This window comes from Aotus nancymaae, unplaced genomic scaffold (genome assembly GCF_030222135.1).
Source record: "Aotus nancymaae isolate 86718 unplaced genomic scaffold, 86718_ANA_hifiasm-v0.15.2.pri h1tg000022l_1, whole genome shotgun sequence".
Lineage (NCBI taxonomy): Eukaryota > Metazoa > Chordata > Mammalia > Primates > Aotidae > Aotus > Aotus nancymaae.
This window is the reverse complement of record NW_026988435.1, coordinates 48,986,229-49,001,651: the sequence shown is the minus strand read 5'-3', so window position 1 is coordinate 49,001,651 and position 15,423 is coordinate 48,986,229. Positions and strand designations below refer to the sequence as shown.

The 15,423-nt window shown below is 46.1% G+C and overlaps 2 non-coding genes across 2 annotated transcripts; both read left to right on the top strand.

The window, feature by feature from the left end:
* The first annotated feature begins 10,820 nt into the window (after positions 1-10,820).
* On the top strand, positions 10,821-10,983 carry LOC135276454 (U1 spliceosomal RNA). Its single transcript, XR_010343995.1, has one exon. It is a non-coding gene; the product is annotated as a U1 spliceosomal RNA (small nuclear RNA).
* A 4,277-nt stretch (positions 10,984-15,260) lies between these two features.
* On the top strand, positions 15,261-15,423 carry LOC135276453 (U1 spliceosomal RNA). Its single transcript, XR_010343994.1, has one exon. It is a non-coding gene; the product is annotated as a U1 spliceosomal RNA (small nuclear RNA).

The following is a 15,423-nucleotide window of genomic DNA, read 5'->3' as shown; positions in this document are numbered from 1 at the left end:
AAAAATTTTCTTTGAGATAAGATCTTGCTCTATCACCTAGGGTATAATCGTTGCTCACTGCAGCTTCAGACTCCTGAGGTAAAGCCGTCCTCTCACCTCAGCCTCCAGAGTAGCTGGGACCACATACAGGTGTGTGCCAGCATGCCTGGCTAAAATATTTTTTTTAATTTTTAGAGAGATGGGGATCTCCCTGTGCTGCCAGCTGGCCTCGAACTTCTGGGCTCAAGGGATCCTACCGCCTCAGCCTCCCAAAGTGTTGGGATTACAGACACAAACCGCCACACTCAACCTGTCACCAAATTCAATTTTGAAAAGAGAACATGAAAATGGATGCTGTCCTACAATCTGATGAAATCTGGCACAAACTTTTTGGCTATCTGGCAGTGTGTCTCAAAGACATAGTCCGTGTGGGGGCATGTCCATCTAAGTCCATACGTGGCACAATTACACCTCCAGGAATTCATCCTAAGGATCATCATGATCATGCACAGCTGAGAAAACTGAACTGTAAACCACTGGAATGTCCACCAAGAAGGTGGACAGCTTTGGGCACACCACACAGTGGACACGGCAGACACTCTCCTAACTCCACTACCTGATTAGCCAAATTGACTGACATTCTCCACTCTCCTATAAAACACTGGTGGTTGACGAGACTCTTGGATAATCTGTGCATCTGTGTGAAAAATTCAACACCATGCTGCCTAAGACTAAGTCACATTGATTCTAAACACCCATTTATGCCAGTTGAATTTTTTATTAAAAGCCTGGAGGCCAGGTGTGGTGGCTCATGCCTATTACCCCAGCACTTTGTGAAGCCAAGGCAGGTGGATCATGAGGTCAGGAAATCACAACCATCCTCGCTAACATAGTGAAACCCCATCTCTATGAAAAGTACAAAAAATTAGCCAGGTGTGGTGGCACATGCCTATAATCCCAGCTACTCAGGAGGCTAAGGCAAGAGACTTGCTTGAATCTGGGAGGCAGAGGTTGCAGTGAGCCAAGATCACACGAATGCACTCCAGCCTGGGCGACAGATTGAGACTCCATCTCAAATAATAATAATATTACCAGGAATAGGCTGGGTGGGGTGGCTCATGCCTGTAACCCCAGCACTTCGGGAGGCCGAGGCGGGCGGATCACGAGGTCAGGAGATCGAGACCATCCTGGTCAACATGGTGAAACCCCGTCTCTACTAAAAATACAAAAAATTAACCGGGCATGGTGGCACGTGCCTGTACTCCCAGCTACTCAGGAGGCTGAGGCAGGAGAATTGCCTGAACCCAGGAGGTGGAGGTTACGGTGAGCTGAGATCGCACCATTGCACTCCAGCCTGGATAACAGGAGCGAAACTCTGTCTCAAAAAAAAAAAAAAAAAAAAAAAAAAAAAAAAAAAAAATAACAGATATACCTGAGGCTGGGTGCAATGGCTCATGCCTGTAATCCCAGCACTTTGGGAGGCTGAGAAGGGTGGTTCACTTGAGGTCAGGAGTTTGAGACCAGCCTGGTCAACATGGTGAAACCCCATCTCTACTAAAAATCCAGCTACTTGGGAGGCTGAGGCAGGAGATTTGATTGAACCCTGGAGGCAGAAGTTGCAATGAGCTGAGATCACACCACTGCACTCCAGCCTGGACGACAGAGCAAGACTCCACATTAAAAAAAAAAGTCTGGAAAGTTTTCTTTAAAAATAAAGATGAGGGTCTTGCTTTGTCAACCAGGCTGGAGTCCAACTCCTCACCTCAAATGATCCTCCTATGAGCCTCCCAAAGTGCTGTGATTACAGGTATGAGCCACCACACCTGGCCTAGCCTGGAAACATCTGCACCTGATCTAGGAGATTGTATTAAGTGTCTTCAAAGTTCTTTTACATTCTGAGCCAGGCACTGTGGCCCATGCCAGTAATCCCAGCACTTTGGGAAGTTGAGGGAGGCAGATCACCTAAGGTCAAGACTTTGAGACCAGCCTGACCAACATGGTGAAACCCTCATCTCTACTAAAAACACAAAAATTAGCCAGGCATGGTGGTGTGCATCTGTAATCCCAGCTACTCAGGAGGCTGAGGCGGGAGAATCACTTGAACCCAGGAGGCAGAGGTTGTGCAGTGAGCCGAGATCTCTCTCCTTTGCACTCCAGCCTGGGCAACAAGAGCAAAACTCCATCTCAAAAAAAAAGAAAAATGTATTTTACATTCTGCCCTTATTCATCCATTCTATAAAATGCACCTGTAGTCCCACCTAGTAGGGAGGCTGAGATGGGAGGATCATTCCAGCCCAGGAGGGTGATGGTGAATTCACCCGAGACTGCCCCACTGCACTTCATGCCCTCCAGCCTGAATGACACAGTAAGACTCTATCTCAAAGGAAAAAATATATATATATTCCAAAGTGAATAAATGTACTGTTGTTTAAATTTAAAATAAAGTGTTTAGACATATATCATATTTTATTATTTTCCACATTAACTCACTTCTTCAAGAACTAAACATCAATAGTTCCCTAGCATATAAAATAAATACATACAGCTTCTAAAAACATGGTACAAGGCCGGGCACAGTGGCTCACACCTGTAATTCCAGCACTTTGGGAGGCCATGGTGGCAGGATTATGTGAACCCAAGAGTTTGAGACCAGCCTAGGTGACATAGGGAGATCCTGTCTCTACAAAACAATTTTAAGAAAATTAGCTGATCATGGCAGCATGTACCGGTGGTCCCAGCTACTTGGGAGGCTGAAGTGGAAGGATCACTTGAACCTAGGAGGTTGAGGCTGCAGTGAGCTATGATTATGCCACTGCACTCCAGCCTGGGTGACAGAGTGAGATTTTGTCTCTCAGAAAAAAAAAAAAAAAAAAAAAAAAACAGGCTGGGCATGGTGGCTCACACCTGTAATCCCAGCACTCTGGGAGGCAAATGCAGGCAAATCACCTGAGGTCAGGATATCAAGACCAGCCTGGCTAACATGGTGAAACCACATCTCTACTAAAAACACAAAAATTAGCTGGGCGTAACGGTGGGCGCCTGTGGTCCAGCTACTCCAGAGGCTGAGGCAGAAGAATGGCTTGAACCTGGGAGACAGAATTTATGGTGAGCCTAGATTGTGGCCAGTGCACTGCAGCATGGGCAACAGAGCGAGACTCCATCTCAAATGTACCCTAGAACTGAAAGTATAATAAAATATAAATAAATAATATTAAAATTGAAAAAATAAAGGATAAATTAATAAAAGCACAAAAGAAAAAATGACTGATATGCTAAAATACTGATAATACATTGAGGTGAAAAGGACGATTAGAACAGAGTCTTCAATATGTTCACATCTTAGTAAAGTTCGCCTTGTTACATATGACTAAACAGAAATCCAAGAGGCGTCCACTACAAAATCCCAACAATTCCTCCCAGACGTGAACTAACAGATCATTTTATTTTCTTCCTTTTGCTTTCCAAGGATTTTCCAAATCTTCTAAAACTAAGATTAGTTTTATTTCTTCCTTTTTTTAAAAAAAAAAACAGTCTCACTTGGGAGGATGAGGTAGGAGAATTGCTTGGACCGGGACCTAGGAGGCGGAAGTTGCAGTGAGCCGAGATCACACCACTTCCCTCCAGCCTGGGCTACAGAGCGAGACTCCATCTCAAAAAAAGTCTCACTCACTGTCACCCACGCTGGAGTGCAGTGGTGAGATCTCAGCTCACTGCAATCACTTCCTCCCAGGTTCAAGTGATTCTCCTGCTTCAACCTTCCAAGTAGCTGAGATTACAGGCAGGTGCCACCACCCCCAGTTAATTTTTGTAATTTTAGTAGAGATGAAATTTCACCATGTTGGACAGGCTGTTCTTGAACTTCTGGCCTGAAGTAATCTGCCAGCCTCAGCTCCCCAAAGTGCTAGGATTATAGGCATGAGCCACTGCGTCTGGCCTAAGATTACTTTTATAATCAGGAGAAATATTACTTAAGTTTTTGTTACTCTTTCCAACTGTTCATGTGGAAATGCTACTAAACGGATAATCAAAAACATGATTGTGATAGAAAAGGCCTTTGGTGCTACATGAGCACATGGAGGTCACTCAGTGAGATACAAACTCAGTTTCTGTGGAGAATGGACTGCAGTGACGCAGAATAAACCTGGGAAGGACCGAATTTCCTCTGCAGGATAAACCACAAGGGAGCGCACGGCACCCCTGTCACCTGAGGGTGAGGGGACACCAGGAGGCACCCCAGGGAGGAGGGGGCAGGGCACAGCTGGGGGAACGCTCTGGAAAGGTCAGAGCCTGTGCTGATCCTGTTCAGATTTCTGACTCTTTCTGCTCCTCCTCTATCAGAGCTGCTCACACTGTCTCCTTTTCTCAGAACCCAGGGCTTAAGTGATGAGTTGTTATTGAACCAGAGACCAGTGTGCACAGGACAACCACCTGTATTAAAAGGTGCTGTATCGGCTGGACTCGGTGGCTCACACCTGTAATCCCAGCACTTTTGGTGGCTGAAGCAGGCAGATCACGAGGTCAGGAGTTCAACAGCAGCCTGGCCAATATGGTGAAACCCCGTCTCTACTAAAAATATGAAAATTAGGTAAGCATAGAGGTTCATGCCCAATTCTTGGGAGGTTGAGGCAGAAGAATTGCTTGAACCTGGGAGGGAGAGGTTGCAGTGAGCTGAGATCATGCCATTGAACTCCAGCCTGGTGGACAAAGCAAGACTCTGTATCTTAGAACCACAGGGGACTCACAGTGGTTTCATTCCATCAAATAAATTTTTTGGATGGTGTAAATACAGGATTTGATGAAAAGAGTCCTAAGTTCAAATTAATAGAATTTGATAGGAAGACATAGATACAACAGTTTATTTACTTTTTGACATAGGGTCTCCCTCTGTTGCCCAGACTGGAGTGCAGTGGCATAATCAGGACTTACTGCAACCTTGACCTCCCAGGTTCAAGTGATCCTCCCACCTTAGCTTCCTGAGCAGCTGGGACTACAGGCGCTGTCACCACACCTGGCTGTGTGTGTGTGTGTGTGTGTGTGTGTGTGTGTGTGTGTGTGTGTGTAGATGGGGTCTCCCTGTGCTGCCCAGGCTGGTCTGGAGCTCCAGGACCCAAACGATCTTTCTGCTTGGGTCTCCCAAAATGCTGGAATTGCAGGTGTGAGCCACCAAGTCCAGCCTTGAATTCTTAAAATTATCTGTAGCACCTGTGAATAGAGTTTGTGACCTGGACACGAACTTTAAAGTCATAACTGGCATTCACCTGAAACATTGTAGCACAGTTAGGCTTTTGCAGGAATCTCCGCCGGCCATAAATAGTCACTGAACAATGACTCTTGTCAGGGCCCAGTGCTGTATACAAAGATACAGAGTCCTTCGTAGTTGTCTATATCCCATTAACTATGATCATTTGAATAGAAGGTGCCTGGGGTGAGGGGTCATCAATTTCAGTATCTAATTCAGACAATCCCGCCCCGAGGCCCTCTGGCATCAACCCCATTTGCACTCTAAGCCGTTGTTGCCAAGTCTCTCTGAGCAACACATTATAAACATGGGCGAGGCTCATCCATTTCACTCCAGATGTGCTGACCCCTGTGATTTCCCCAGATGTGGGAAACTGGACTGCATAATGTGTGGTAGTGGGGGACTGCCTTCATGCTTTCCCCTGATAAAAAATAAAAATAAATAAATTAATTAACCAGGCATGGTGGTACATCCTTGTAGTTCCAACTACTTGGGAGGCTGGATGAAGAGAATTTCTTGAACCCAGAGGCGGAAGTTGCAGTGAGCTGAGATCATGTCACTATTCCCCAGCCTGGATGACAGAGCGAGACTCCATCTCAAAAAATTAAAAGGCTGGAAATTTTTCTTTCTTTAAAAATAAAGATGGGGATCCTGCTTTTCGGCCAGGCTGATGTCCAACTCCTCTCCTCAAGTGATCCTCCCATCAGCCTCCCAAAGTGTTGGGATTACAGGTATGAGCCACCACACCTGGCCTAGCCTGGAAACATCTGCACCTGATCTAGGAGGTTGTATTAAGTGTCTTCAAAGTTCTTTTACATTCTGAGCCAGGCACTGTGGCCCATGCCAGTAATCCCAGCACTTTGGGAAGCCAAGAGAGGCAGATCACCTAAGGTCAAGACTTTGAGACCAGGCTGGCCAACATGGTGAAACCCTCATCTCTACTAAAAACACATTAGCCAGGCTGGTGGTGTGTGTCTGTAATCCCAGCTACTCAGGAGGCTGAGGCAGGAGAATCACTTGAACCGAAGAGGCAGACATCGTACAGCAAGCCGAGATCTCTCTCCTTTGCACTCCAGCCTGGGCAACAAGAGCAAAACTCCATCTCAAAAAAAAAAAAAAAAAAAAAAGGTCTTTTATGTTCTGTCTTTTTTCATCCATTCTATAGAAATCAAAACTGGATATTACAGGAATGGTTTAGAGAAGAAACTGGAAAAAGTGGACAAAAAGTCGACCCACTCTCCAAAAATGGGCTGTACGCCTGTAGCCAAAAGATTACAAAGTGAGACAGGGCGAGGTGGCTCACACCTGTAGTCCCATCAAGTAGGGAGGCTGAGATGGGAGGATCATTCCAGCCCAGGAGGGTGATGGTGAATTCACCTGAGACTGCCCCACTGCACTTCATGCACTCCAGCATGAATGACACAGTAAGACTCTATCTCAAAAAAAAAAAAAAAAAAAAGATTGCAAAGGGAATATGCTGTTGTTTAAGGATGGGCGCAGTGGCTCACTACTCTAATACCCGAACTTTGGGAGGCTGAGGTGGGTGGAACATGAGGTCAGGAGTTCGAGACCAGCCTGGCCAAGATGGTGAAACTCCATCTCTACCAAAAGTACAAAACTTAGCCGGGCATGGTGGCAGGGACCTGTAGTCCAAGCTGCTCGGGAGGCTGAGGGAGGAGAATCACTTGAGCCTGTGAGGTGGAGGTTACAGTGAGCTGAGATTGTGCCTCTGCACTCCAGCCTGGGTGTCAGAGTGAGACTCCATCTCAAATATATATATACATATATATAATGAAGTGTTTAGACATATATCATATTTTGTTATTTTCCACATTAACTCATTTCTTCAATAGCTAAACATCTATGATTCCCTAATATCTAAAGTAAATATATACAGCTTCTAAAAACATGGTACAAGGCCAGGCACAGTGGCTCACACCTATAACCCCAGCGCTTTGGGAGACCACAGTGGAAGAATTGCGTGAGCCCAAGAGTTTGAGACCAGCCTAGGTGACATAGGGAGATCCTGTCTCTAGAAAACAATTTTAAGTAAATTAGCTGATCATGGTGGCATGCACCTGTGGTCCCAGCTACTTGGGAGGCTGAAGTGCGAGGATCATTTGAGCCCAGGAGCTCGAGGCTGCAGTCAGCTATGATTATGCCACTGCGCTCCAGCCTGGGTGACAGAGTAACATCCTGTCTCAAAAAAAATAAATAAACAACAAAACACGGTAGAACAAAATGACTGATATGCTAAAATACTGATAATACATTGAGGTGAGAAGGCCGGTTAGAACAGAATCTTCAGTACGTTCACATCTTAGTAAAGTTCGCCTTCTCACATATGACTAAACAGAAACCCAAGAGGCGTCCACTACAAAATCCCAGCAATCCCTCCCAGACGGGAACTAACAGATCATTTTATTTTCTTCCTTCTGCTTTCCAAGGATTTTCCAAATCTTTTAAAACTAAGATTACTTTTCCTTTTTTCTTTTTTTTTTTTTTTTTGAAACAGAGTCTCACTCACTCACCAAGGCTAGAGTGCAGTGGGGGCCGTCTCGGCTCACTGCAACCTCTGCCACCCAGGCTCCTGCCCCAACCTCCCAAGTAGCTGGAATTACAAGTGTGTGACGCCACACCTGGCTAATTTATGTATTTTTAGTAGAGATGAGGTTTCACCATATTGGCCAGGCTTGTCTTGAACTCTTGGCTTCAAATATCTGCCTGCCTAGGCCTCCCAAAGTGTTGGGAATACAGGTGTGAGTCACCACATCTGGCCTAAGATTTTTATTTATTTATTTATTTGTTTTTGAGACAGAATCTTACTCTGTCACCAGGCTGGAGTCTGGTGGCATGATCTCTGCTCACTACAGCCTCCCAAGTTCAAGTGATTTTCCTGCCTCAGCCTCCTGAGTAGCTGGGAGTATGGGTGCATGCCACCAGGCCCAGCTAATTTTTATTTTGTATTTTAGTAGATACCAGGTTTCACCATATTGACCAGCATGGTCTCAATCTCCTGACCTCATGATCTGCCCACCTCTGCCTCCCTAAGTGCTGGGATTACATGTGTGAGCCACAGCACCTGGCCAGATTATTTTCATAATCAGAAGAAATAATACTTAAATTTTTGTTAGTCTTTCCAACTCTTATTGTGGAAAAGCTATTAAATTGATAATCAAAAATGAAAAGTCCTTAAATCCTACATAAGCACATGGAGGTCACTCAGTGAGATAGAAACTCAATTTCTAGCCAGGCGCGGTGGCTCATGCCTGTAATCCCAGCACTTTGGGAGGCCGAGGTGGGTGGATCACGAGGTCAAGAGATCGAGACCATCCTGGTCAACATGGTGAAACCCTGTCTCTACTAAAAATATAAAAATTCACCAGGCATGGTGGCATGCACCTGTACTCCCAGCTACTCAGGAGGCTGAGGCAGGAGAATTGTTTGAACCCAGGAGGTGGAGGTTGCAGTGAGCCGAGATCATGCCACTGCACTCCAGCCTGGGTAACAAGAGTGAAACTCCACCTCAAAAAAACAAAAACAAACAAAAAAAAAACCTACTAAGTTTCTGTGGAGAATGGACTGCAGTGACGCAGAATACACCTGGGAAGGACCGAATTTCCTCTGTAGGATAAACCACAGGGGAGCGCACGGCACCCCTGTCACCTGAGGGTGAGGGGACAGCAGAGGGCACCCCAGGGAGGAGGGGGCAGGGCACAGCTGGGGGAAAGATCTGGAAAGGTCAGAGCCTGTGTTGATCCTGTTCAGATTTCTGACTCTTTCTGCTCCTTCTCTATCAGAGCTGCTCACACTGTCTCCTTTTCTCAGACCCGCAGGGCTTAAGTGATGAGTTGTTATTGAACCAGAGACCAGCGTGCACAGGACAACCACCTGTATTAAAAGGTGCTGTATTGCCTGGACTCGGTGGCTCACGCCTGTAATCCCAGCACTTTTGGTGGCCGAGGTAGGCAGATCACGAGGTCAGGAGTTCAACACCAGCCTGGCCAATATGGTGAAACCCCGTCTCTACTAAAAATACTAAAATTAGTTGAGTATAGAGGCATGTGCCCAGTTCTTGGGAGTCTGAGGCAGAATTGCTTGAACCTGGGAGGCAGAGGTTGCAGTGAGCTGAGATCATGTTATTGAACTCCAGCCTGGTGGACAAAGCAAGACTCTGTCTCAAAAAAAAAAAAAAAAAAATGCACTACATCTTAGAACCACAACGGACTCACAGTGGTTTCATTCCATCAAATAAATTTTTTGGATGGTGTAAATACAGGATTTGATGAAAAGAGTCCTAAGTTCAAATTAATAGAATTTGATAGGAAGACATAGATACAACAGTTTATTTACTTTTTGACATAGGGTCTCCCTCTGTTGCCCAGACTGGAGTGCAGTGGCATAATCAGGACTTACTGCAACCTTGACCTCCCAGGTTCAAGTGATCCTCCCACCTTAGCTTCCTGAGCAGCTGGGACTACAGGCGCTGTCACCACGCCTGGCTAATTGTGTGTGTGTGTGTGTGTGTGTGTGTGTGTGTGTAGATGGGGTCTCCCTGTGCTGCCCAGGCTGGTCTGGAGCTCCAGGACCCAAACGATCTTTCTGCTCGGGTCTCCCAAAATGCTGGAATTGCAGGTGTGAGCCACCAAGCCCAGCCTTGAATTCTTAAAATTATCTGTAGCACCTGTGAATAGAGTTTGTGACCTGGACACGAACTTTAAAGTCATAACTGGCATTCACCTGAAACATTGTAGCACAGTTAGGCTTTTGCAGGAATCTCCGCCGGCCATAAATAGTCACTGAACAATGACTCTTGTCAGGGCCCAGTGCTGTATACAAAGATACAGAGTCCTTCGTAGTTGTCTATATCCCATTAACTATGATCATTTGAATAGAAGGTGCCTGGGGTGAGGGGTCATCAATTTCAGTATCTAATTCAGACAATCCCGCCCCGAGGCCCTCTGGCATCAACCCCATTTGCACTCGAAGCTGTTGTTGCCAAGTCTCTCTGAGCAACACTTTAGAAACCTGGTCCCTGGTAAAGAACGGCAGAAAGCTACATTACAAGTAAAACTAAACATCAATTCCAAATGTAAATTGTTTGACAAGAAAAAAATACAATTAAATAATAGCAGAATGGGCTGGGCAGGGTGGCTCAAGCCCGTAGCCCCAGGACTTTGGAGGCTGAGATGGGCAAGTCACTTGAGATCAGGAGGTTGAGGCCAGCCTGGCTAACATGGTGAAACCCGGTCTCTACTAAAAAAAAAACTACAAAAATTACTCAAGTGCACCTTTAATCCCAGTTACTCAGGAGGCTGAGGCCCGAGAATCACTTGAACCCAGAAGGTGGAGTTTGCAGTAAGCTGTGATTGTGCCACTGCACTCCAGCCTGGGCCACAGCATGACAGCCTGTCTCCAATAAATAAATAGATAATATCAAGAGTGAAGAGCTTTGAAAAACAGATATATGTGAGGGTGGGTGCAGTGGCTTGTGCCTGTAATCCCAGCACTTTGGGAGGCTGAGGTGGGCGGTTAACCTGAGGTCAGGAATTTGAGACCAGCCTGGCTAACGTGGTGAAACCTCGTCTCTACTAAAAATACAAAAATTACCTGGCAGGGAAGATACCATGATCATGAAGGTGGTTTTCCCAGCGCGAGGCTCATCCATTTCACCCGGATGTGCTGACCCCTGCGATTTCTCTAGATGTGGGAAACTGGACTGCATAATTTGTGGTAGTGCGGGACCGCATTTGCGCTTTCCCCTGATAAAAAATAAAAATAAAAAAATTAGCCAGGCATGGTGGTACATGCCTGTAGTTCCAACCTCTTGGGAGGCTGAGTGAGGAGAATTGCTTGAACCATGAGGCAGAAGTTGCAGTGAGCTGAGATCACGCCACTGCACTCCAGCTGGGTGACAGAGCAAGACTGCATATCAAAGAAAAAAAGAAAAGAAAAGAAAGAAAGAAATGCTGGAAGTTTTTCTTTCTTTAAAAATAAAGATGGGGGTCTCGCTTTGTCGACCAGCCTGCTGTCCAACCCCTTGCTTCAAGTGATCCTACTGTGAGCCTCCCAAAGTGTTGGGAATATAGGCATAAGCCACCACACCTGGCCTAGCCGGGAAATATTTGCACCTGATCTAGGAGGTTGCATTAAGTGTCTTCAGATTTCTTTTACATTCTGAGCCAGGAGCTGTGGCTGGCACCAGTAATCCCTGCACTTTGGAAAGCCAAGAGAGGCAGATTACCTGAGGTCAAGACTTTGCGACCAGCCTGGCCAACATGGTGAAACCCCATTTCTACCAAAAATACAAAAATTATCCAGGTATGGTGGTGTGCATCTGTAATCCCAGCTATTCAGGAAGCTGAGACAGGAGAATCACTTGAACCCAGGAGGCAGAGGTTGTGCAGTGGGCTGAGATCTCTCACCATTGCACTCCAGCCTGGGCGACAAGAGCAAAACTCCATCTCAAAACAAAAACAATTGTAAGTAAAGTAGTTGATCATGGTGGCATGCACCTGTGGTCCCAGCTACTTGGGAGGCTGAAGTGCGAGGATCATTTGAGCCCAGGAGCTCGAGGCTGCAGTGAGCTATGATTGTGCCACTGCGCTCCAGCCTGGGTGACAGAGTAACATCCTGTCTCAAAAAAAATAAATAAACAACAAAACACGGTAGAACAAAATGACTGATATGCTAAAATACTGATAATACGTTGAGGTGAGAAGGCAGGTTAGAACAGAATCTTCAGTACGTTCACATCTTAGTAAAGTTCGCCTTCTCACATATGACTAAACAGAAACCCAAGAGGCGTCCACTACAAAATCCCAGCAATCCCTCCCAGACGGGAACTAACAGATCATTTTATTTTCTTCCTTCTGCTTTCCAAGGATTTTCCAAATCTTTTAAAACTAAGATTACTTTTCCTTTTTTCTTTTTTTTTTTTTTTTTGAAACAGAGTCTCACTCACTCACCAAGGCTAGAGTGCACTGGGGGCCGTCTCGGCTCACTGCAACCTCTGCCACCCAGGCTCCTGCCCCAACCTCCCAAGTAGCTGGAATTACAAGTGTGTGACGCCACACCTGGCTAATTTATGTATTTTTAGTAGAGACGAGGTTTCACCATATTGGCCAGGCTTGTCTTGAACTCTTGGCTTCAAATGATCTGCCTGCCTAGGCCTCCCAAAGTGTGGGGAATGCAGGCGTGAGTCACCACATCTGGCCTAAGATTTTTATTTATTTATTTATTTGTTTTTGAGACAGAATCTTACTCTGTCACCAGGCTGGAGTCTGGTGGCATGATCTCTGCTCACTACAGCCTCCCAAGTTCAAGTGATTTTCCTGCCTCAGCCTCCTGAGTAGCTGGGAGTATGGGTGCATGCCACCAGGCCCAGCTAATTTTTATTTTGTATTTTAGTAGATACCAGGTTTCACCATATTGACCAGCATGGTCTCAATCTCCTGACCTCATGATCTGCCCACCTCTGCCTCCCTAAGTGCTGGGATTACATGTGTGAGCCACAGCACCTGGCCAGATTATTTTCATAATCAGAAGAAATAATACTTAAATTTTTGTTAGTCTTTCCAACTCTTATTGTGGAAAAGCTATTAAATTGATAATCAAAAATGAAAAGTCCTTAAATCCTACATAAGCACATGGAGGTCACTCAGTGAGATAGAAACTCAATTTCTAGCCAGGCGCGGTGGCTCATGCCTGTAATCCCAGCACTTTGGGAGGCCGAGGTGGGTGGATCACGAGGTCAAGAGATCGAGACCATCCTGGTCAACATGGTGAAACCCTGTCTCTACTAAAAATATAAAAATTCACCAGGCATGGTGGCATGCACCTGTACTCCCAGCTACTCAGGAGGCTGAGGCAGGAGAATTGTTTGAACCCAGGAGGTGGAGGTTGCAGTGAGCCGAGATCATGCCACTGCACTCCAGCCTGGGTAACAAGAGTGAAACTCCACCTCAAAAAAACAAAAACAAACAAAAAAAAAACCTACTAAGTTTCTGTGGAGAATGGACTGCAGTGACGCAGAATACACCTGGGAAGGACCGAATTTCCTCTGTAGGATAAACCACAGGGGAGCGCACGGCACCCCTGTCACCTGAGGGTGAGGGGACAGCAGAGGGCACCCCAGGGAGGAGGGGGCAGGGCACAGCTGGGGGAAAGATCTGGAAAGGTCAGAGCCTGTGTTGATCCTGTTCAGATTTCTGACTCTTTCTGCTCCTTCTCTATCAGAGCTGCTCACACTGTCTCCTTTTCTCAGACCCGCAGGGCTTAAGTGATGAGTTGTTATTGAACCAGAGACCAGCGTGCACAGGACAACCACCTGTATTAAAAGGTGCTGTATTGCCTGGACTCGGTGGCTCACGCCTGTAATCCCAGCACTTTTGGTGGCCGAGGTAGGCAGATCACGAGGTCAGGAGTTCAACACCAGCCTGGCCAATATGGTGAAACCCCGTCTCTACTAAAAATACTAAAATTAGTTGAGTATAGAGGCATGTGCCCAGTTCTTGGGAGTCTGAGGCAGAATTGCTTGAACCTGGGAGGCAGAGGTTGCAGTGAGCTGAGATCATGTTATTGAACTCCAGCCTGGTGGACAAAGCAAGACTCTGTCTCAAAAAAAAAAAAAAAAAAATGCACTACATCTTAGAACCACAACGGACTCACAGTGGTTTCATTCCATCAAATAAATTTTTTGGATGGTGTAAATACAGGATTTGATGAAAAGAGTCCTAAGTTCAAATTAATAGAATTTGATAGGAAGACATAGATACAACAGTTTATTTACTTTTTGACATAGGGTCTCCCTCTGTTGCCCAGACTGGAGTGCAGTGGCATAATCAGGACTTACTGCAACCTTGACCTCCCAGGTTCAAGTGATCCTCCCACCTTAGCTTCCTGAGCAGCTGGGACTACAGGCGCTGTCACCACGCCTGGCTAATTGTGTGTGTGTGTGTGTGTGTGTGTGTGTGTGTGTGTAGATGGGGTCTCCCTGTGCTGCCCAGGCTGGTCTGGAGCTCCAGGACCCAAACGATCTTTCTGCTCGGGTCTCCCAAAATGCTGGAATTGCAGGTGTGAGCCACCAAGCCCAGCCTTGAATTCTTAAAATTATCTGTAGCACCTGTGAATAGAGTTTGTGACCTGGACACGAACTTTAAAGTCATAACTGGCATTCACCTGAAACATTGTAGCACAGTTAGGCTTTTGCAGGAATCTCCGCCGGCCATAAATAGTCACTGAACAATGACTCTTGTCAGGGCCCAGTGCTGTATACAAAGATACAGAGTCCTTCGTAGTTGTCTATATCCCATTAACTATGATCATTTGAATAGAAGGTGCCTGGGGTGAGGGGTCATCAATTTCAGTATCTAATTCAGACAATCCCGCCCCGAGGCCCTCTGGCATCAACCCCATTTGCACTCGAAGCTGTTGTTGCCAAGTCTCTCTGAGCAACACTTTAGAAACCTGGTCCCTGGTAAAGAACGGCAGAAAGCTACATTACAAGTAAAACTAAACATCAATTCCAAATGTAAATTGTTTGACAAGAAAAAAATACAATTAAATAATAGCAGAATGGGCTGGGCAGGGTGGCTCAAGCCCGTAGCCCCAGGACTTTGGAGGCTGAGATGGGCAAGTCACTTGAGATCAGGAGGTTGAGGCCAGCCTGGCTAACATGGTGAAACCCGGTCTCTACTAAAAAAAAAACTACAAAAATTACTCAAGTGCACCTTTAATCCCAGTTACTCAGGAGGCTGAGGCCCGAGAATCACTTGAACCCAGAAGGTGGAGTTTGCAGTAAGCTGTGATTGTGCCACTGCACTCCAGCCTGGGCCACAGCATGACAGCCTGTCTCCAATAAATAAATAGATAATATCAAGAGTGAAGAGCTTTGAAAAACAGATATATGTGAGGGTGGGTGCAGTGGCTTGTGCCTGTAATCCCAGCACTTTGGGAGGCTGAGGTGGGCGGTTAACCTGAGGTCAGGAATTTGAGACCAGCCTGGCTAACGTGGTGAAACCTCGTCTCTACTAAAAATACAAAAATTACCTGGCAGGGAAGATACCATGATCATGAAGGTGGTTTTCCCAGCGCGAGGCTCATCCATTTCACCCGGATGTGCTGACCCCTGCGATTTCTCTAGATGTGGGAAACTGGACTGCATAATTTGTGGTAGTGCGGGACCGCATTTGCGCTTTCCCCTG